Here is a 10,804-nt window from a genome sequence, read left to right as displayed (position 1 = left end):
CATAAAATGCGTTGCACAAATTCGAACATCTGGGTTTTGCTGTTCTGTTGTAAATAAATCTTAACCAATGATTCCTAATTGCATCTACTTCCGGAAGGCCAAATAAAGTGCTTTTGCTTTCACACTGAATCACACAGCGTCTCACTGACATGCTGCATCAAGAGGACTGCTGTTCCTGAAACCACGCCTTCTTTCTTTGCGTGCACATTTGGGCGGCATTATGCTAATATTTCCACATAGTGACATAGACATGTGGGGGCGTGTTAGAACGAGCCGTTTTAGGTAGGCGTGGCTGACTCTTAACTTTTATAAAGAATATCTCTTTGGATTTGAGACTTTAGTCTTTGCAACTTTACAGATCTTCTTTATGCACCAAGAGCTTGTAACACTCCAAAGAGAAAGGAAAAATTTAAATCGCATCATATGACCTCTTTAAATGTCTTTACTGTCACTCTTGATCAGTTTAATGCATCCTTGCTGAATAAAAGTATTAATAAAAGAATTTAAAAAAAAAAAAATTCTGACCCCAAACATTTGAATGGTAATGTTGCATGTGTTATTTTTTATTGATACTTTTTTTTTGTATGTCCAAAAGGATTTAGCATCACAGTCACATAGGTGATATTAGTAGGAAGGACAATCTCATTCTAGTACATTTTAAATGTTTGTGACGGCTAAAAGTTAATTTTGTCAACTTTTAATAGATGATTTAAACTAGAACAATTCGTTTTAAAAGAGAAAAAGTAATTTGCAAATGAGTTTAACAGATTAACTTCAAAATGTTCTCTGGGGAAAAAAAAAAAACATTATCCCACACAATTTTGCTTCTCATACTTGAAAACAAGACAAAAGTATTGATTAAAACATTGATTTTTTTTTCCTGTGTAGGTGTATACTGTACAGTATGTGTGTTTGTGTGAGGCTGTTTTATTAGTTTCAGTGCTTTTTCTATGATGCCCTCAAAATAACAAAAACAAAAAAACAGTTCTAACAGTTTTTCCAGTACTGCAGCCAAAATTACCAGCCACATCATCAGCCTAAAAGAAAAAGCCCAAAAGAGTGTCGTTCATGTTCGTGGTGACATCACCAGATGACCCAACTGATCCCCAAAGAACAAGTAGAAAAAGCAGCGAGGTGAGTCATCGCTCTGTGCTGAAGGTTTATAGGTTTAGACTTGATGTGCTGATGGCTTACTAGATGGTACACAACACATACTGCAAAAAATTATGGCTCTGTTTCAAATCCTCCAACTTAGCTGCCTTGCTTGAATGCTGACTATAAGCAGTTACTTCCAAGTTTTAAAAGTATATTTAAAAGAAAAAACTGAACTTGCAGATAATGAAATATTAAATCAAGGGCCACTTTTTGTATTTAAAGAGAGTACACTTTATAACCATGTTTCTAACACATTTGAGTACACTTTTAAAAAGTGCATTTTCTAATAATGTCAAATTAAAAGTTTTTTGTCTTGTTTTTCCAGTACAAGTATTGTTAATAAATTAATAAACATTCTTAAATCAATGCTTATTTCTCATTTACTTGAGAAGCTACATTTCTTAAGACATTAAGTCTTGTTTAACAAAACATTGATCCAAATTAAATGAGTTTATGAAAAAGTATGTCAGTGGGGTCAGAAAAATAATCTTGTTTTCCCTTTAAATTCAGTCTATTTTTCTGACCACACTGAGATTTATTTTTCTTGTTTTAAGCATAAATCCACTTATTCTTGAGAGAGATATATACATATATATTTCAAGTATAATTTGAACTTTGATGTGTTATATTACATTGGTAATATATTTTAAATGTACTAAATTGCAACTTTATCATTACAAATGCAAGTGCAATATATTTAAAAAATATATTTAAATACATGATATACAATTTTCAATAAAATACATTAGAATTGTACTTAAGTCCTACTTAAATGAGCTGAACAGCATTCTTAAGTTCAATTACTTTTAATACAAATTTAAACTACATATAATACATTTTCATTTACATACACTAAATAGTGCTTATTGCACAAGAGATGCACCATTTGCACAAGAGTGTGATGTTAACATGACAATTCAAAATTTAAATGAGCACAAAATAATGTGTTATAATTTTCAGCAATTCATAAAATCTTAAATTTCGAAATTTCTTTGTTTGCCCTTTTGAATGAACATTTTCTGTGGATTTTTACACAGATCATATAGATTTGGACAAAAAACAAGATTTCTTATATGGCAGCACAATTTTGTCATTATTAGACAAATTAAAGACACTGGGCATCTAGATCTGTGCTACCGTTTGTCCTTTAGCATGCCAGACCCCTAACACATTTTGCATTATTCCAGGCAGAATAAGCATCGCATAAACAATGCGTTCCTGTTATCGGACATGACCCTGGAGTTCGTGGGAATCCCGCCGACGCTGGCGGTCCTGATCACATACGACACTGAACCCTGGCTCATCGTGTTCGGGGTGGTCAGTAAGCAAAAAACGACGGTCAGTAATGTTCTTTTGACAAACCATTCAAATGTTAAACGTGTTCAATGATGCACCTGGTATTAACACCACTGCAAAAAAAAAAAATATTTTGTTCCTCAGTATTTTTGTCTGGTTTTCCAGTATCTAAATATTTTTAATCAAGATACAAGATACTTGAGAAGCAAAATGACAAGATATTAAAAAGAATAATCTATTAAGACAAGAAAAATATCTTGATCTAGAAGAATGCAAGATATTTGTACTGGAAAACAAGACAAAAATGCAGCAGAAAATCAATTTAAACTGTCTGGCCTTGGAGGGAAAGAAGGCATCTATAATCAAGTGTTCTCAAATGACGACCACTTCTGCAAGCTGTAGACACTGATGACAGCCAAAGAGAAATAGTAAAGCCATTCAGTATCACCTTTAAAATGCTTTAGTTATAACAAATAATGTGCATAATTTATAGTCTACTCTAGACTGTCCTGGCCTGCACAGAAATAAGATTGAGTATTTATATATTAGTTTGTTGAGTTTTGTGGCTGTTAGTTTCAAAGCTAACACACGTGTCAAACATGATGCAATGCCGTAACAAGCCACAACACGGATTCTGTTTTAGAAATGGAAAAACTTAATTTTTTGAGAAATTGTTTAAGAAATTCTGTTTATATCTGAGATGCCACAGCTGGAACAACATACAAACTACGACAATGATAATCCCAGGTACTGATTATGTGCTTTATTAAATGTTCAAAGGTGTGACTTGGAATTTATAGTCATACTGAAAATGACAATGGATAATTAACCTCAGATCTTGAAAATAAATGTAAGAAACCATTAATGTTATAACCGTGAACTCAGTGTGAACAGACAAGTGTATTCCATGACAAAAATTGTTTCAGTCACTCAGTAAATACTTTTAAATCATGTTAAAATTGGTTAATATTGATTAAGAACTTACTACAGAAGTGCCATGGAACACAAATATGAAAAAGGTAAATGCAACTTTCCTTTTTTGAGATATAAACTCAGAATTGCAAGATATAAACCCTGAATTCTGAGAAAAAAAAGTCTAAATTGTGAGATAAACGCAGAATTCGAGCTATAAACTTTAAGCTATAAATTACGAGTTTTCAACTTGCGATTACAAGATATAAACTTGCAATTGTGGGGGAAAAAGTCTGAATCGTGAGATATAAACTCGCAATTGTCAGGTAAAGAGTCGCAATTGTGAGATATAAACTTGCAATTGTGAGGAAGAAAGTTGCAATTATCTTTTTAATATTTTGATTTTGTGACAGAAATAAACTTAACATCATTTCGCTCTCAGAGAGAGAGACCTGTCCAACATGCTCTTCTGATTGGCTGGAGATTTTTGATTGATTTTGACGCATTTCATAGCCACGGCGTGTCTGTGTACAGAAAATTACGGTAACACTTTATTTTAAGGATCAAATTTTAGCTATTAGTTGCTTATTAGTATGCATATTACTAGCATATTGGCTGTTTATTAGTAGGCTACTTATAAAGCACATATTAACGCCTTATTCTGCATGACTGAATTTTAGATCCCTTAATCCACCCCGTACCTAAACTTAACAACTACCATACTAACTATTAATAAGCAGCAAATTAGGAGTTTGTTCAGGGAAAAACTCTTAGTTAATAGTGAATGTGTACCCTATTCTAAAGTGTTACCAAAATTACTTCTCGTTGGAATTTTATCGCATTGCATCTGGTTAGGACATGGAGTAACATCAATATACTAGTGTAGTACTAAAAGCTGACAAAAATAGTTAGAAGCAGTTATTCTGTAATTAATGTTTAGCTATTTAATAAAGCCCTTCAATATGTCCCGCCCCCAACTTCCTGTTTAAATGGGAAATGTGTCAACTCGGGAAAGAAAACTGTGCCTGTCAAACATTTCATGAGGTTTTTAATTCAGCTGACAACGCTACAGGAAAATCTGGGGCATATGCTGACATCTGAATTATGTTATCAGGTGCCCGTTTATTCAGCAACAATGTTTAATGAATTATTAGATGGAATCAATAATTTATGAAAAGACGAGGATCTTCTATGCAGTAACAGATTAGGCAATTTTCTAGTGTCAAAAACAAGCAGTTTTTTACCCATTATGAGATGTGGGTTTGTGCATCCATCACACTTCAACACCTTAATTGATTGGATCCTCCACTGAGTGGGAAAGAAGATTGAAGAATATTAAGAGAAGATCTCCCTGAAGAATATTAAATGGTGAACTTCTGAGAACGGTCCTATCGTGAGATTTCCTTCACGCTCTTCCACTAATTGGATCCTCCATCTTCAGGAGCCGCACACAGGGCTACAGTCACAGAGAGATAACAGACCAATATCAAAAGAAAGCTCATTATTGTATTGATGCCCTGTAGAAATAGAGATTAATACAATAGATCATCACCAGAGACCTACTGCCGTGTTTAATAAGTTCTTCAGGTAGTAGTTAATAATCACAGCTGCTAATCGAAAGGTTGAAGGTTCAAACCCTGGGATTTGTAATACCTAATCTTGAATTCAAACTTGTAATTTTAGCACATGTATATTCTTTTTACATTTGGATACGCACTGATACGTAGGCTGCAATAATACTGTATTGACAGCATTTAAAACAAATACTTGCATATATAACTTTAGAAAAACAATTAAATGTTTAAGGTACATTAAATATTGAATATATGGAATTCATACATTGATTTAAAAATGATTATTTTAGTGCTAATAAGTTTATTCAATGTCTAATTTTACATTAAAACGAAGTCTGGAACTGAAGACAGGGAAGTATCCAAGGAAGTAGCAGGCAAGTCCTCAATGCGGAGAGACGAGACCAGACAAGGAAGACGTGGAGAGTAACTGCCCTGTATAAGGGCTTGATGAGATCATCTGTGGCAGGTGTGGTGATGGCTGACTGAGTGCAGGTGTTGACCAGAAGGGATGCTGGGAAATGTAGTTCCCAGTAGACTGGGCTGGTGGCTGAGGATAATGAATGGACTGGGGATTGTGACAATTAGATTAATTTTAACACTGTTCTGATTTTTATTCTTTTTTTTTTTTCTTTCTTTAAAAAGGTTAGGACTGGTCACAATAGTTTGCTATTGTCATAAAATAGTGTGTTTCACATATATTTTATACTGGAGTTTTAATGATGATTAACTTCCACCATACAAAGAGTGCAAATGACTTTAATTTAATTAGTCCCATCTGGATTTCATTTACGAATAAATTTACCATGAATAAGATCTTTCTCTGACTAAATCTCTCCATCATGTATGGATAAATGAGAATCTTACTATGTCTTTGTATTGAACTCTGTCACCTGCAGTGATGCTCTTGCAGGTTGAAAGTTTCAGCAATTCCCACCAGCCTATTGATTTGTATGTATTTAGCAGATGATTTCATCCAAAGTTATTTACAATGCATTTAAAGTATACATTTTTATCAGCTCTTGCATTCCCTGGAAATTGAGCCTTAGTGTAAACATTTGTACATCTCTAAGTTTGTTCATATCAAAACATTTACATCTTAGAATGCGTCAGTACTTTGATGTTCATTTTCCCAAAGTTTAGAAAAATGCAGTTAATGTGCAGCTCATTCAGAATCTAGCAAATGCAAAGGAGATAAAACAGACTGCACAGACAAAATATAAACTCCCATTAGAGCAAATGACTGGCAAGCACGTCTGTTGTTTCTAAAGATTCATTGCTGGAACTTAAAGGAGTAGTTCACCCAAAAATGATTTGTTGAAAATGTACACACCCTCAAACCATCCTAGATGTAGACGAGTTTGTTTCTTCATCAGAAAAGATTTGGAGAAATGTAGCATTACATCACTTGCTCACCAATGGATCCTCTGCAGTAAATGGGTGCCGTCAGAATGAGAGTCCAAACAGCTGATAAAAACATCACAGTAATCCACAATAATCCACACCACTCCAGTCCATCAATTAACATTTTGTGAAGTAAAAAGTTGCATGTTTGTAAGAAACAAATCAATCAAGACGTTTTTAACGTACAAACTGTTGCTTCTGGTTGAAACACAAGTCCTATATCCATAATATTGCTTTCTCCAGTGAAAAAGTTGTCTTGTCTGAATCAAGAGAGAAATATGCACAGATCAAACACCGTTTACAAGCCAAAACAGTTCTAAACAAATATGCTGATGGATTTTGATATGGGAGGACAACAAGAGATGGACTTTTTCACTGGATTTTCAGTGTATTGTGGATTATTGTGATGCTTTTATCAGCTGTTTGGACTCTCATTATGACGGCACCCATTCACTGCAGAGGATCCATTAGTGAGCAAGTGATGGAATGCTAGATTTCTCAAACTCTTCTACATCTTGAATGACAGATTTTGATTTTGGGGTGAACTATTCCTTTCAGTTTTTTTATTTTATATGATTCACCTTCCATGTATTTGTATCACAACGCTTTCTTGTTGTATGTTTTTTTTCTAATACATAGCTGAAATGACTTGTCATTGCTTATGCCTGTTGTTGCTCTCTTTGATAAATATGGAGCTAGATCAGCCTCAAAAATAATACATTTACAAAACACAATTCATAAATACACAAGTAAAAGCATAAAAATTTCCGCAAATGCTCACACAAATGCATCTTACCTAAATAAATGTAAAATGTTTACACAAATATGTATATATCAAGTTCTTTAATTTCCATCACACATTTATGAATGATGTTACATGTATTTATGGATCGTTGAATCTGCATTTGCAAATCGTCACACGTGCTTGGACTGCTTTGAATATGTGTGCGGTATTTTTGAGACCTTCCTGACAGGTTAAGATTCATAAATATCTTTTTTTGGAAGATGTTCCGTTCAGCCAATCGCGGTGAGCTTTTAATCCACCAATCAAAACGCTCCTTACTGAACAGACTCAAGAAGCTCAACGCTGTGCTTATACTGGGCATTGTTCCATGATCAGGTCCTTGATGTAAAGACATTTTAATGGTTACTCTTTTTTTCCTACAAAATCACATTATGATTTATATTGTTCCCACAAAATACAACTACCCGGTTAGCCTGCTGTCTTATACACCAAAGTTGCACATACCCTGTTTATTCAGATCAATCTGTAATGTTATTAAATAAGTGTTAAATGTCCAGATATTTCATTTAATTATGTAATGTGTTCTGTTGTTGTTGTTATTAGTAGTAGTAGGCTATCAGATTCGCAGTAACTTTTGATCAGGCATTAAAAACAGCTACCACCACCTAATGGAGATTTCGAACACATACAGCGGAGAGATTTCAGCATGGAGGATGAAAACCAGACTCAACGAGTGAGTAATGTCGTTTTTTTATCTGATGGTATTTTCTTGTGATTATTGCTGGTCGTGATGGTAATTTTAGAACCCACTGACTACAAACCGTATTTAAAATTACTCGATAGTTTATCATCAAAATCGTTGTTTTATTGATTGTTTATCGCCCATTCAGCCTGTGATTACTAAAGTGTTCCTACAAACACCAGTTAGAATATTAGAAGCTGGCGTGGACTAACAACTCTGTAACACTGCAAAACTGATTTTGTAGAAATTGTAATCAGGTGCTAAAAAAAAATAGTACCCATTAAAATGTCTTTACATCAAGGACCTGATCATGGAACATTTATACTGTGAACCCCCTTTCGGTTCACAAAATCCCCTTCATTGACAAGAACTTGATATATCCATATTTGTGTAAACATTTTACATTTATTTAGGTAAGATGCATTTGTGTGAGCATTTGGGGAAATTTTTATGCTTTTACTTGTGTATTTATGAATTGTGTTTTGAATTTACGAATCGGATTTTGTAAATGTACATTGTGCTGTGCATTTATGAATTTTGTTTTGTAAATGTATTATTTCTGAGGCTGATCTGGCTCCATAATAAAGCTGTAAACACTGAAAAACATTCAAACAGAATTTTCTGGCATCCTAATGAATAATACCCTTTGTTTTTCTTTTACAGCCATATATAATGTATTCTTCACATTGTACATCTGCCAGAAGGATTGTGCATTTGCATTAATAATAGCATTTAATTGACTTTGTCTAATCTTAACGCCTAATCTTCTTTATGAAGCATATTTCTCTGCCTAAAGCTGCATGTGTTTGACACTTCCACCTCTGTTTTTATGATAAGAACAATAACCTGTAAAATTGCCATTTACTTCTCTATTTTAACAGGCAAATTATTTCGGCTAAACTCACTTAGTGTAATTTACCGCATCAAACAGCATATTAAAATGAGAAAATGAATCAAAACACAAGTTTACATCATGATTGTGCTTATATTAAACCAATAAGAGAGTTTTCCTATCTAAAGTGTCACAACCTTTTTTTAAAGTTTTGATTGAGTTGAGAAATGACGGCACGCACATCTTAGTTCCACAAGGATGAGAACTAAACTTGGCTGAGCATTACCCTGCTGTTAAATCATTTTGCTATGAAAAAACAACTGCTACACAGTAAGACCTCAAAGGTAACAGAGGTTACCATGAGATTTTAATGATGTAGCATTAAAGAAAAGTTAGGAAAATGTATGTCAAGTCATTTGAATATCTCCATGGAAACAGTCAACTCTAGAATTAATCAGTGAAAAAGAAGATATTTGAAAATATGACTATAATCAGTTTATGCCAGTCACAGCACGTGTACAGAATTGTTTTACCTCGAGAACAGCGGGGGACAAAGTTCTGCAGTCGTTATAACGCAAATGAGTTTGGGAAGATCTTTTACTATTATGAGCCATCACATAAACATAAAATGAGCAGATATGTCATGTTCATAAACCATGACAATTAACACTGCCAGGTTAAATGGACTGAGCTGAAATGGATGTAATGACATACATCTGGCATTATGTGACCATCAAAAGGGTTTACCTGGTATAGTGTTAATTCTGTCAGCTATTTTCATTTTAGTCTTAGTCCCAGGCTAAAATGTCCTTGTTAGTTTTTATCATATTTAGTCAACCTTATCCTATTTAGTTTTAGTCAAGTTTTAGTCGACTAAAAGTCTCAACATTTTAGTAATTTTAGTCCAAGAAAACCTGAAGTATTTTAGTCTAGTTTGAGTCAATGAAAACTTGACATTTTAGCAATAAGATTATTATTAATTAACCGTACAGCGGTATTAATTTTGGCAGCCATTTTTAATTTAGTCTTGGTCTTACTCAAATGTACATTTTAGTTATCATATTTAGACAAACCTGTCCTGTTTTTGTTTATTCAATGAAATGTATGAGCATTTTAGTCAGGTTTTTTTAGTCAATGAAATATTAGTCACATTTTCGTCATTCTGTATAATGGTTAAACTGATAAAAAAAAAAAGAAGAAAATTCTCAAAATTATAATCGTAATGATTGTTGTCATTTGAGAAATTTACTTTTGCATTTCAGGTATTGCACTTTTTTCCAGTAAGCACAAATCAATAGAATGTGGACACATAGGCTACATGGTGTATTTTACCTCATCTAGTGTACTGATTTATTATAGGCTTTTTATTATATAAATCAACACCAAAGACTTATGCAATCTCTCTGTCTACATTATGAAAACAGCTAAAACAAACGAAAAATATGATAACAGTGAAATTCCTAGTAATTCCACTAATTCCATAATTGCAATAGTCTATTTCTCTATTAAAACAGCAGCGATTGAGTAAGTGTATTTATTCAGCGATCACAATCGCAAACAGTACAGTCGAGATCTCATGACAGAACACTGAGTGACGCTTTCATTTAGATCGCTAAACTCCAGCTTGTTTGTTTTTCAGATCATCTGCGGCAGCGCTTCCGCAATTACAATAAGCAAAACACACCGGGCGGAGAATGTATGAATTTAACAGCGAAGCTCTAATTCGGGGGATTAGAACTCTTGCTATCTGGCAACCGCATTTATGAACGCAACTCTTGATATCTGGCAACCGCACTCATGAACGCTGGCGTAGTAGAGGCGTGTAAAGCAGTCTGCAATAACATTTTGTCTCCTTTTTTGACGAAAATAAAAAGAGGTTTTTGGTAAAGTTTTTATCTTTTTGAATACATTTTAGTCTTGTCTTATTTCGTCAACGAAATTGCATGTTGATATAGTCTTAGTTATTGTTTATTGACCTTATTATCATCTCGTCTTCCTCTCGTCTTGGTCCTGGGACATTTTAGTCTCGTCTTATTTCGTCAACGAAATTGCATGTTGATATAGTCTTAGTTATTGTTTATTGACCTTATTGTTCTCTTGTCTTAGTCATGGGAAAAAAGCTCGTCAACGAACATTTTTCGTCATAG

The 10,804-nt window shown here is 33.8% G+C and overlaps 1 pseudogene; it reads left to right on the top strand.

The window, feature by feature from the left end:
* Nucleotides 1-2,544, top strand: part of LOC107697822 (collectrin-like) — a 10,487-nt pseudogene extending 7,943 nt beyond the window's left edge.
* Nucleotides 2,545-10,804: the final 8,260 nt, after the last annotated feature.

This window comes from Sinocyclocheilus anshuiensis, unplaced genomic scaffold, assembly GCF_001515605.1.
Source record: "Sinocyclocheilus anshuiensis isolate Anshui unplaced genomic scaffold, SAMN03320099.WGS_v1.1 scaffold78, whole genome shotgun sequence".
Classification (NCBI taxonomy): Eukaryota; Metazoa; Chordata; class Actinopteri; order Cypriniformes; family Cyprinidae; genus Sinocyclocheilus; species Sinocyclocheilus anshuiensis.
This window is presented reverse-complemented; position numbering and strand designations above follow the sequence as displayed.